Below are 12661 nucleotides of genomic sequence, written 5' to 3' on the forward strand. Positions count from 1 at the left end.
AAAAAATTTTGTTTCAAAATGTAAGTTATTTTTTCCTACTCAAATTACCTTTAGCATAGTATTGAACATTTCATCTATGCTTTGTTTTTTTTAATTTCATACAATTATGAGGGGATTGAAAGATATTATCTTGCTGTGAAGTTATTAAGAGTATTTTAGAAATTTTGGTTATTTTTCCTATGTAGTATAATTTTAAGGTTTTATTTAAGTGTGATATACATTACTGAGAAGCACATAAAATAATGCAAATTAATTTCCATTATTTCAATTAAAAATAGAACCTTAATTATATCCCATAAACCCCCATTTGCCTGTCAATGGTGCCCATATAGCTAAGGACTATTTTGATTTTTAACAATGAGTTTTGTCAAATTTTGAACTTTATATAAATAGTTTTAATTATATATATTTATATATAAACAGTATATAAATTAAATTTATAAATACATATTTATTATATATAAAATATTGTTAAATATATAAATAGGATTAACAATATCGTATATAGAGATATATATAGTCAGAAGTTACTCACTGACTACACTGAGTGTTACATTGATTTCTTCTCTACCTCCTCTTTACACACAGTCTTGCTTCAATGAACAGAAAATCCATAGCTTTCACATTTTTCTGCTCTTCCATATTCATTCTCTCTCTGTGTCTCCTTTTACAAATATCCTAGGAAAATTCTTAAAGTACAGTTTGCAGAACTCATGAATCAGAATCGTCTTGGGAGCTTGTTAATAATTCTGGTAGCTGAGACCCTGCCATGGTTTATGAACCTGACAGGGAAGTAGACACTACTTTTCACTGTCGTGTCTCTGTAATATATAATGTCTTCCAAGAATTCTCTTTGCTGGGACTCTTATTAAGGATGTTATCAGGCTACTTTTATGTCTAGAGTCTAATACTGCATAAAGTCTTCTGTACTTCTCACCAGAGAAGACATTTTGTTTCTGGCTTCCTCTTTTAATGCATTATCTCTTTCTGAGTTATAATGTAAACCTGCCTGGCTTCCTACCTATTTTATGATACCCTAGAGAACTATGACTTCACATTCCTTTGTGTTCTACAGTAGAGTGTACAATAGCTTAAAAATAGTGAGTTTGAAATAAGTATTCCTTGAATGGAATCCGCCAGGCTAGGACAATTTAATCCCCTAGGATTATTAAGAAATTAAAACTAGAATCCCAAAGGATTGGATGTTATCATAGTTTGGGGCATATGGGTCTAATAGACTGTTATGAAAACTCATAAGGTAACCACCATTATCACAAGAAAGATCATCATAGTTAATTTTCAGATGGTTGTAATTACTCCCAAAACAAAAAGACTTGCCAAATTAATAAATATTTGCATAGTTTGTTTACCTGCCAATGGCCTTTAGGTATGGTTTGCTCATAGATGTGGTTATTGTGAAAACATGAAAATATGTACATGTCAATAGATTTAAATTGTGAGAGTTTCTATTGCATTATATTTTTACAACCTTAACAAATTGCCTTATGGGTTTGGATGGTATCATCAACTAAGAATTGTGAATAGAGATGAATTATTTTAATACTTCATATACAGTTTTATAGGTAGCCCTGTCCTTGCTTTTTTTCTTTCAGAATGACAAAGCGTATTTCAGTTCCCCTTCTGTACTGTGATAAAATTCTTTGATAAAAGAGTTTTAAAGAATAAGTATTTAATTTGGTTAATAGTTCCAATGTGATGCTGTGCCTCATGGTAGGGAAAACATGGTGGAAGGCAAAGTATTGTATCAGGATACTAGTAGATCAGGTTGATTCTGCACTCAAAATGCAGAGTGTAAACAGGAAGAGGACCTGAGCTATAAAACCTCAAGACTTGCCCAAGTCATTCATTTCCTTTACCAAGACTCCACTCCTAAAGGGACCTCAACCTCCCAAAGAGCACCATCAGCTATGGATCAAATGTTCGAAACCATGAGCCTGGGGAAAAGGGCATTTCATACTCAAAGTGCAACAAAATTTTTCATCACTTCTAAATTCTATTTATGTGTAGAGTTTGAAATAAATAAAAGGTATGATGAGATGGCATTAACTTTAAGTGCATTTCCAGTATTGGCTCTCTGATATCTCTTACTTCTATTCACCCCCCCTCTCTCTACATTGCTTTGTTCCTCTTCAGTCTATTCACAGTTTCCCTTAAAGCAAGCATATCTTCTTTCCTTGACTTCAGGATATCATAAGGATGCCAATAATAATTCTAGGATCCAGTTTTCCATCTTTTTAAAACAGCTCTCTTCTCTTCTCTTAGTCACACCCCCCATTTCACCTTCATAATTGACCTAGAAATAAATCTGAATTTGATTACTCTATTCAATCTTACTTCATTGTATGTGTTCTATCCTAAAACAGGGTTCAGAAAACCTATGCATAAATGGCCACATTGCAAACATTTAATGCTATTTGGTCTCTATTTCAGCTACTCAGCTGTGCTTTTGTAGAATAAAAGTATACCTAGAAAATAAATATGTGATTAAGCCCAGTTTTGTTCCAATCAAGCTTTTTATAGGAAATGAAATTTGAAGCCTTTATCATGCTCATTTATAACATTTTAAGTCACAAAAATTTATTATTGGCCTTTGTGCAAAGAAGCAAAGAAGGGTTTCCTTATTGGCTCTAGTTCATTGACATTTAGTTTTCAAAATGGTGTATAAATATCTGCTTTTCATTACTTGTGTGATATTTTAGTTAATGTGTCTTTGACAGTGGTGAAATATCATGGCCAAAAGAAATACGTGAGGAATGAAGAGTCCATTCATTTTATAGCTTGCTGATCATCTAGGGAAGTCAGGACAGAAACCTGGAAGCAGGAACTGATGCAGAGGTCACAGGAGGAGTGTTAGTTACTGTCTTGTACCTCATGGTGTGCTCAGCCTCTTTTGTTATGTTATCCTAAGCCACATATCCAGCAGTGGTATCAACCATAGTGAACTAGGCCCTCCAATATTAATCATCATTTAAAAAGAAATGTTTTACAGACTTGCCTACAAGAAAATCCTCTGAAGGCATTTTCTCAGTTAATAATCCTTTTCCCCGAATGACCATAGGATATCATGCTGACATAAAAACAAAACAAGTGGTCAAGGCACTCTTGTCACTGTTTCACATCTTTAAAAGACTTATTTTTATGTGTATATGACAGTTTTGCCTACAGCTCTGCGTGTGCTCCCCATGCATTCTTGGAACCAATAAGAGAGAAAAAAAAAAAAACAGTGTCAGATACACAGGAACTGTAGTTGCACACAGCTATAAGTCATAATGAGGGTGCTGGAAACCAAACCCAGACCCTCTGAAAGACAACAAAGTCCTCCTAACTTTTGAGCCATCTTCCTATCCCCAAAACTTTATTGTTATTTGAAAACTTAATTGTTGCAGCCGGGCGGTGGTGGCGCACGCCTTTAATCCCAGCACTTGGGAGGCAGAGGCAGGCGGATCTCTGGGAGTTCGAGGCCAGCCTGGTCTACAAAGGGAGTTCCAGGACAGGCTCCAAAGCTACAGAGAAACCCTGTCTCGAAAAAACCAAAAAAAAAAAAAAGAAAAAAAAAGAAAACTTAATAGATCATAAAGAAAGAGCACAAAAATCACTTTCCCCTTTGCAAATGGGATTATTGTTCAGTTTCATATGCAATCCAAAGACATGTGTCATGGTTTAAAGTACAGATGCATACCATATATGCTTCTGTAAGCATTCAAAAAGAGGAGATTGTAACACAATACTTTATCTATCATTTTATAGCCACAGTATTAATAATATGAAAATACGCATGCACTTGTGAAATGTAATAAGTTTCTAATTTATTAGAAAGCAAAAGAATAAACATAGAGATTCCTTAATGTATCTTCAAACTTTGATTTATTGCTCATACACAGTAATTTGCCAAATGACACCCTAGTGAATTCAAAAAATTAATGTTCTTCCCTAAGCAACTTTCACTGGGGGACTGAAAACCCATGGCAAGTTGCCAGTTAAGGCAAGAAGGAATGTGTTCAGAGTCAGGAATAGTGATAAAAGGGGCTAAAAATGTTGCTTTAACTACTTAGTTCAATAAAAATAATTTATCTCCAATTTTTTTTCAAAAATATTAAATGAAGTGATGAATACAATTTTTCATATGAATACATTTTTCAGAATGGCTGTATAATAATTTCTGTTATTACCTTTAAAGTTAGCTGCAACAAATTTATTCATTTATTGGCTTGCTCTTGGTAAATTCCCAAACTTCATCGTTAAAAGTGAACGTTCAGTAGCTTTTATAAATGATAGAATTTATAAAATGATAAAATTCTACAACAATAGAAGTGGGTATTAAAGGAAAAGGTAAAGCAACAAGCAATTATTCTTCCATGCTATAGAAAATTTTTAATTGTTGATTTATCTTTAATTTATAGTATAAAGTTAATAGGGTATGGAATATAATGAGAAACTATCAAAATCTGTTTTGATTTTTTATTCATTTTTTACACTAGCTTATTATTATTATTACCAATGCTTTTAGCACCAAGCCCAGCAGTACCATAATTTCTTTGTGCTCTCTTATATTTCTTCTTGTATGTATCAAAACTTATACTGAACAATGAGTTCTGTGTTGCAAAGATGATTCATTTTTGTACCTGTCTAACTTGCCTTTGTTTCCTATTTTGATTTTTAATGTATTCATGATTATTAAGAATGACATCCTAGTTTATCATAAAGTGATTAAACTATATTTAAAGTACTAACATATAAAAATACCTAAACATTCCAGAGATATTTGAATCTGTATTTTTAAAACAATCAAAACCATTATTGATCAAGAAAGATTGAAACAAAGTTGGGTCTTTCTAGGTTTGAAATCAAATGACTAAAACATAATCTCATCTATTTAAAAAGTATTTCTTATTAGAAGCAAACCTCATTTTAATGAAGGGCCATAGTATATCCACAGAAGTGGAAATTGTGTGCTATGGTTCATGAGCCTTGGGGGTTTTATATGATGAAAAATGGAACTTTTGGTATAAAAGAAGATTACATCCGAAGGGCGGACAGTTCACCCTGTAGTCTCAAAGTGGTGAATACTAGTGGGCATTGATATGGTGATCTTCCTAGGATCCTCTAGAAGCTTAATGACATTCCTGTTATCGTGCACGAGGCTTTATGGACCTTAACCCTTCATTCTATCCCCTATGGTGGGCAGATATTAAGAAGAGGTGAAAGTTATTCTGCCCCTGGCTGCTTCTTGGTTTAGGAGACAAGGTAGTGAGGGCTCCAGGCTCTGTCCTGTCTCAAGTGGTGTGGACATAGGGCTGCATTAACTAAATGTGCCAGGAAGTGAGTTTCAACTTGATTGCCTGCCGTGATTCATAAGACACCCTTCATGTGATCGTGAAGATGCCTTTGAACAGAAGGTATTTTTTTAAAAAAGAAAGGACTGAAACAGAAAGCTTTAATCATTAGCTGATTTTCACCAATATTATACAGTATGTGTGAAAACACCATGTGATGCCATTTCTACAGTTTTTATGCATCCATTACAAATATTACATGGAAGCAATTTCAAATGATCAAATGAAAGGGTATATTTTCTAAAAAAAATTTGAATCCTCTGAACAAACTGAATTTAAGTAATAAGAAAAGCATGTATTTAGACTAGAGGGTCAAGAAGCTTGAATATTATATATCATGCTATATGTTTTGCTTCTCAATTCCCCATGATGCAGAGTAGTTTGTAACAGTCAAACAGATGGAAATGGTTCAACTCATCTGAAATCATTTTGAACCCAACAAGGCAGATACATACACTGATACTTATAACGCAGGTAAATAGACTCGTGTATATGCTGTGCAAGCTTGTGGTAATCTAATTTGTACAAATAACTCACAGAGATCTTAGATCATTCTATGATGTTGAAGTAGTTTCAATAAATTCAAAAGAATGGAAAAATAGTTTTAGTGAAAGCATTAATGAATTTGAAATTACAGTTTTAACTTTAAATTGTCCTTTTCATATTTATTATTGAAGATAAAATGAGGTCAACAAAAGAAAAGCATTGGGCATTATATATAGTTTTTACATATAGGATCTCGGTAGGTCCTCAAGGTTAAGTCTCCCTGCTTCCTACTTGTAAGTCATGTTCTTAGAAAGCATGCTGCAAGTGATATTTATCATTTCAACTTTGCTCATTTATTTGCTACATTAGTGCACTCTATGGAGTGCACTGTAGCATGGGTTAGAAGCTTTGTATGTGATTTAGAATTTTCATTTTTACAATGATTTTAGTGTGCCAAATGGTTGTAAAATACTTTTTATATATTCACAATCTTTTTGATTTACAAATTCTTGATGACACTAAGGTTAAATACAGTGTTGATGGCGTTTCATAGCCCTCGGATAACCTTTTTGAATTATGTGGTACTTATATGCAAGTCAAATTTCTGCTACTTCGACAAAGTATCCAGAACAATTGAGTTGGAGGTTTGGCATACTTGGCTTCAGTTCTGTTCTTTTTTTTTTTTTTTTTTTTTTTTTGGTTTTTCGAGACAGGGTTTCTCTGTGGCTTTGGAGCCTGTCCTGGAACTAGCTCTGTAGACCAGGCTGGTCTCGAACTCACAGAGATCCGCCTGCCTCTGCCTCCCGAGTGCTGGGATTAAAGGCGTGCGCCACCATCGCCCGGCTTGGCTTCAGTTCTGAAAATCCCACTAATTTCAAATAGCACAAAGCTGCAGACCAAGTCTTTATACTTGAGCATTTGGGAGAATATACACATTTCAGGCTATAACACCCAAGTTAATAGTTTTTTTTTTTGTTTTGTTTTGGTTTTTTATTTTTTTTATTTTTCGAGAAAGGGTTTCTCCGTAGCTTTTGGTTCCTGTCCTGGAACTAGCTCTTGTAGACCAGGCTGGCCTCGAACTCACAGAGATCCACATGCCTCTGCCTCCGAGTGCTGGGATTAAAGGCGTGCGCCCACCACCGCCAAGTTAATAGTTTTGCAGGAAAGAGAGTCTCTTCATTCCTAGCTATATAATTTCCATAGACAATTATTAGTAGTTTAGTGAAACATTATTTTCATTCATTTCAAATCATACCAAATGTTCTACGTTTACTGTTGTATGATTGACATTGGATCAAATTTCCATTCTTATATTTTTTTCTGAACTTGTGTACATACCTGCTCTCTCACTTACTATATTATATATAGATATTATCTATGTAGAATAATTACAACCGTATTTTCCCCATCTTAGCATATGGTCCTCTAAGTCAATTTAAGGTGAATAATGTGCTGATATTTTATGATGCTTTAATTTATGGAATGCAGGTACCTAATGTGTTTTTGTTTTTCAAACTTTTCTCATTACATGTCAATTTCAGAGGAATAGTAATTAGTTGAAATTGGAGTAAAAAATCCAAAACTTTCTTGAACTCAGACAGAATCTACCCTGACAAAACAACTGTATATTCACAGATGGTGTGTAGGATTTGAATGATAATTTGGTGAGATAAAATTAAATAAGTGAAATTGTGTATAGTCATCAACCTATCACCATAGCTAAAATGATTAATTAAAATTTCTTTTAGTACTTAGAGTCAAAAAAAGATCAATGTATGCTTTGCAAAAGTATTGAACACAAAAACAACATACATAAAATTTGGCTGAGTAATTGTAGAACCTACTCTACAACCTCTAGAAAGTAATATTGTCCCACACATCTATTATGCTAGATTATTTGTTGAACTTAGTAAATCTGACGTCTAGTATGCATCATGTCATGCATAAAAAACAATCTGTTTGGAAAGAAAATGATCAATAATATTTTTAAACTGTTATTTTATTGTGCCACCACCCCAAACTGAAATAAATGAACAGAAAAGTTTTTAGTTACTTGAGTATAATTCATGATTAAATATAACATCCTCCAGGTTTCCAAATTTTCAGATAGGTGCTCTAATTATTTCAGGATAAGGATTTTCCTGTAGTTAATCTATGAAGGAGTGAAGTGATGAATTATTCTCTAAAGAATAGGAATCACAAATAGTCTTAGGTTTTGAAGCTAATATATCCCAATGTGGTAGAAAAAAGCAAGACTGTATGCGCCCAGTTTTCAGTCATCTACTTCCCTTCTCTATTATGGTGAGCAATCACAAATATTATTTAGACAGTTCATTTTCTTAATAAATATGAAATTTCACCTAACATCAATTTTAATTAAATTATGTTTTGAAATTCTCTTAAGGTGTTATTTCATTAAGGCTTGAGTTGTTTGATCTGATACCAAAATATATGTGAAGAATACCAGGTCCAAAATATCAAAATATGAATAAGAGGTCATGTCAGGAATTGTTTTCTTTTTGATCACAATGGGAGTACTTTTTATTTGATATAATCAGTTGGTTCATTATTGCCAATGAAAGAATAATAATGCAGAAAATTGTAAGTAGAGAGCCCTAAGAAAATCATTCTTTTACATATAAAATATTAATCTCTTTTTACATGTAAAACACTTAATTTAAAATACACATTTCCCAAATTCTGCCATAGATAATTTATATACAATTAGAAATTTCATTTTCACATCTACTTTGGACTTTTTAAGGCCTGTTGTCCTGCAATTTTATTTTGGGGGGAAGGGGGTTGAACCATGGCTTCACTAAGCCCTGTCTGACCTGAAACTCATGATACAGAGTAGGCTAATAGTTATTTGCTGTTATATTTCAGATGTAAAATATGCCAAGTTTAGTTTATGCTGTCAGAAGTAATCCTAATACTACATTATGAGCAAAATTATCTATTCCGTAGGAATATTTATCATTGCTTTGTGTGACGGTGTGCTCACGTACATAAGTAACTCAGTGGTGTGTTAAATAGCCAAAACGTGTCAAGAAGACCTTGCTCACGAGTACAGGAGTTAAAATGTGTTGCAGCTGAACTTTCTAGTTCCCTGTTGGAAAATTAACAGATCAGGTGAGGGTAGGCATCCTAGTTCAATGTAACAAAATAGAATTAATTCATTGGCATGCAATATGGTTGTAAAAGGCCATATTTCAAAGAGTGTATAGACATAAAGCCCACAAATCTTTTTAATCTACAGTTTATTTAATCCAAAGATACTGAACCAGCAGTTTGGAGGTCAACTTTGCAAATAAATATGTTCATAATACATTATTTTGTCTTCTCTCGTGTAATTAATTGTGTTATCAATTTAAGCATGAATTTCATATATGAGATGTATTAGTAACAAAATGTCCAACTTGGCTTTATGTCTTCACTTAATCAAATTATCATAATGTGAAAAATTTAATGTTTAATTTAGAAAATTCACATCACATGCAATTATTACAACAATGATGTGTGTACATGTGTGTGCATGTGTGTGTGTGTGTGTGTGTGTGTGTGTGTGTGTACTAAGACTGGTATTATCCAGATTTTGAAATGTAATTTATTTTTGAAGAGAGGAAATATAGTGTTATAACAGTGGGTTTGGTTAAAGCTCCTTCAAGAAAGCAAAAGCAATTATGTACATTCACATAGCACTGACAAGGAGAAACAAAACTTAGGATGGCAGAGAACTTACATTAGTCTTCTTGACATGTTCCTGTGGTGTGATTTATTATGTAGACAATCAGCTGAACTTCTCAAGTTTGATATCCTTGGAATCATTTGAAATTTAAATTTTAATGAAAATTCATTAATTCTAAGTCCAAAAGAAGGGATTCTAATTGCTTTTGAGAAATAGATTATGAAAGAATTCTTTGTCAAATTTGTTTCATCTTTTTCCCTGTTTATCATTGGTTGCCTTGTAGATGCATAATTGAAGGTCCTCTGATTATCAGCAAGGGTTGATATCAGTGAACTTCATTCATTTTAAAGACTAGACCAGATGTTAAAAGGATCGACAGAAGCATCAATAGCATGCTAGTGTGAATGTAAATTTTTAATTATATACAAGAAGCAAATAAAAAGCACAAGCTTTCTGCTTTTTAACAGGAAGGAAATGAATGCCTAAGCAACATGTTAAGAATGAATGAAGTATGAGGTGTAAAAGAATTTGATTAAGAAATTGTTAGTAACATAATGTATATTCTATTTGCTTCTTTATCTTACCATAAATTCACATACATGTTCATGAACACACACACACACACACACACACACACACACATACACAGAGAGGGAGAGACACAGAGACAAAGACAGAGATGGAGACAGAGAGGTGGTGGGACACACAAGCATATAATTATTATAGACAATCTAGAGAAAGGTGTTTTAATGATGATTCAGTATAAGAATATTCCTGTCACACACTAAAAGGAAAATGTCTGGAGAGAGCAGGACATTATAGCTCACTCTTAAGCCATTCACTAGTTTAATGTTTGACAGGTTCTGAATTAATATATATGCTTTTATTGCCAGAATTAATGATTCAATAATACTGAACTGCTTAAGAAAATTTAAAGTATTCTGATGATGGCTGGCAAGTTTCTGGTGATTGTGCATTTTGAAATTCTGAATAGCACCCAAATAACAAGGTAGACAAGGGAAAAATGATTCCATATGAATTTTTTTATGGTTTGTATCTAATAAATTCACATGTAATTTACCTAAAAATCACAATTTAATCAATACTTAATGTGTGAGTAAAATAGATATTCTAACATTGTGGGATTCATAATCTATAGAAACTGTGATACTTTGTATCATGTAATAAATTGTTATTATTCTAATAAAATTAAACATTTCTCCTATAAATGAATGATTATGTCAGATTATACGTTTATTGATGAAGTTAACTCAAAACTTTTAATGTTAGCATTGAGTTTTGTAGTATAATTAACTCAAATTATTTATGAATTTTCATAATAATTCTTATTTTATGCTTTGTCTGATGATGCACAATTTAAAAATGTAATTCAGGAATATAATTTCAATATTGTTTTATCAGGATCAACCATCATATTAGAAGAATTTACACGATATATTTTGTGAAATTTGTGAATAAACATGGATAACAAGAGGATAAATACTTTATTTCATGGAATCATGGGTTTTCTACTTATTGGGTCTAGACGTTTTAGAAATGGGAATGTGTGATAAAGAAATTTTAATGATAAAGTCATATCTTCAGGTTATTATGCACTACTTAAGTCATAAGCAATGTTTTCATTTTCTTTTTCTGCCTAGAACAAACTCTTGGCAATATGTTCAAAGTGGAAGTATTTTAAGTCTAGACCATAATATACTCAATTTATAGACTAGTAAGTTGCTTAAGAGTTTTGTTTCCAAAGCTTAATACAAATCTTATCCTTATGAACGTGAATATTATCCTGAAGGCATCTTCAGGTTTTGTGAAAGGATATAGTAACATAACTTTGTGAAGAGTATTTTAATAGCCGTTTCACACTATTTTTAGAACTAATTGACCTGCTTAGTAGCTTTTTGTCATCGTACTGAGATACTTCATCTCAGTTAAATTGAGTGATAAGAGCCCTTTGTATATATCAAATGGTGAATAGGAGACAGTAAAATTACTAAGCATCAAAGTAGCAAATACTTTCAGAGGAGGAAGTAAACAAGTAATAGCCTACCTTCTATTCTCTCCTTTTAGAGATTAACTATCCAGATTGTGGTACCTGAATATAACTAAGGAGGTCAAGAGTATTATCTATCTATCTTTAGTCTTCCCTAGCTATAGTTATAGTGCTTCATAAGCTTCAGAAGTTTGAGAGAAGATTAGAGAAAATAAGACTTGGATTTGGTGATAGTGGTACTCACATGTAATCTAAGCACTCAGGAGGCAAGAACAGAACAGTCATTTGAAGATCAGCCTTTCTGCATAAGAGTTCTCCAACCCCCACCCTGTCTCTCTCTCCTACCACCACCACCGCTACCACCACTACCCCAGTAGAACAGATAATGTTTGATATTTCTTCAAGAAAATAACAATAAATTCTTATTGAGGGCTTCTGTCAATCTGGTGTTCAGCTAGATTTTATCATCCCTATTTTACACACAAAGAACCTGAAACCAAAAAGTTAAACTCGGAAATTTCCCTGAGATTGTTCAGTACATGCATGCTACAGTCAGGATTTGAACCAGTACCTATATTTGTCTCTTTATCAATATCCAATAATGTTTCAATTTTATTCAAAATCCTTTTCTACTACAAATTTAGTATTTGAAAGTAAATTCTAAATGGCAAGACTAGGTTTCAATGATTCAGTAGATGTTGTATTTATTATATTCTTGTCTTTTCTCATTCTCCACATTTTGTTTTTTCCATTCTTTTTTATTTTTAAAACAATCTTATTTTACACACCAATCCCAGTTCCCGCTTTCTCCTGCCCTCTGGCTCCTCCCACCTTCTTCCTAGGCCACCCCCATCACTCCTCAGAGAGGGTAAAACCTTCCATGGGAAGTGTCACATCACTTGAGCCAGGACCAAGGAAGGCTCTCTTCCCTGTATCTAAGCTGAGCAAGGCATCTGTCCATAGAGAATCCACTCCAAAGAGCCAGTTCATGCACTATGGATAAATACTGGTTCCACTGCCAGTGGTCCCACAAACTGCCCAAGCCACACAACTGTCCCCCATATTCAGAGGCCCTAGTTCAGTCCTATGCTGGTTCTCTAGCTGTCAGTAGGGGAGTGGAGAGGG

The 12661-nt window shown here is 33.3% G+C and overlaps 1 pseudogene; it reads right to left on the minus strand.

The window, feature by feature from the left end:
- Window positions 1-4567: 4567 nt before the first annotated feature.
- Window positions 4568-4643, minus strand: LOC121439066 (annotated as a pseudogene).
- Between the last annotated feature and the right edge of the window lie 8018 nt (window positions 4644-12661).

This window comes from Microtus oregoni, unplaced genomic scaffold, assembly GCF_018167655.1.
Source record: "Microtus oregoni isolate MIOR12 unplaced genomic scaffold, Mior012 000059F_ref0000304, whole genome shotgun sequence".
NCBI classification, from domain to species: Eukaryota; Metazoa; Chordata; class Mammalia; order Rodentia; family Cricetidae; genus Microtus; species Microtus oregoni.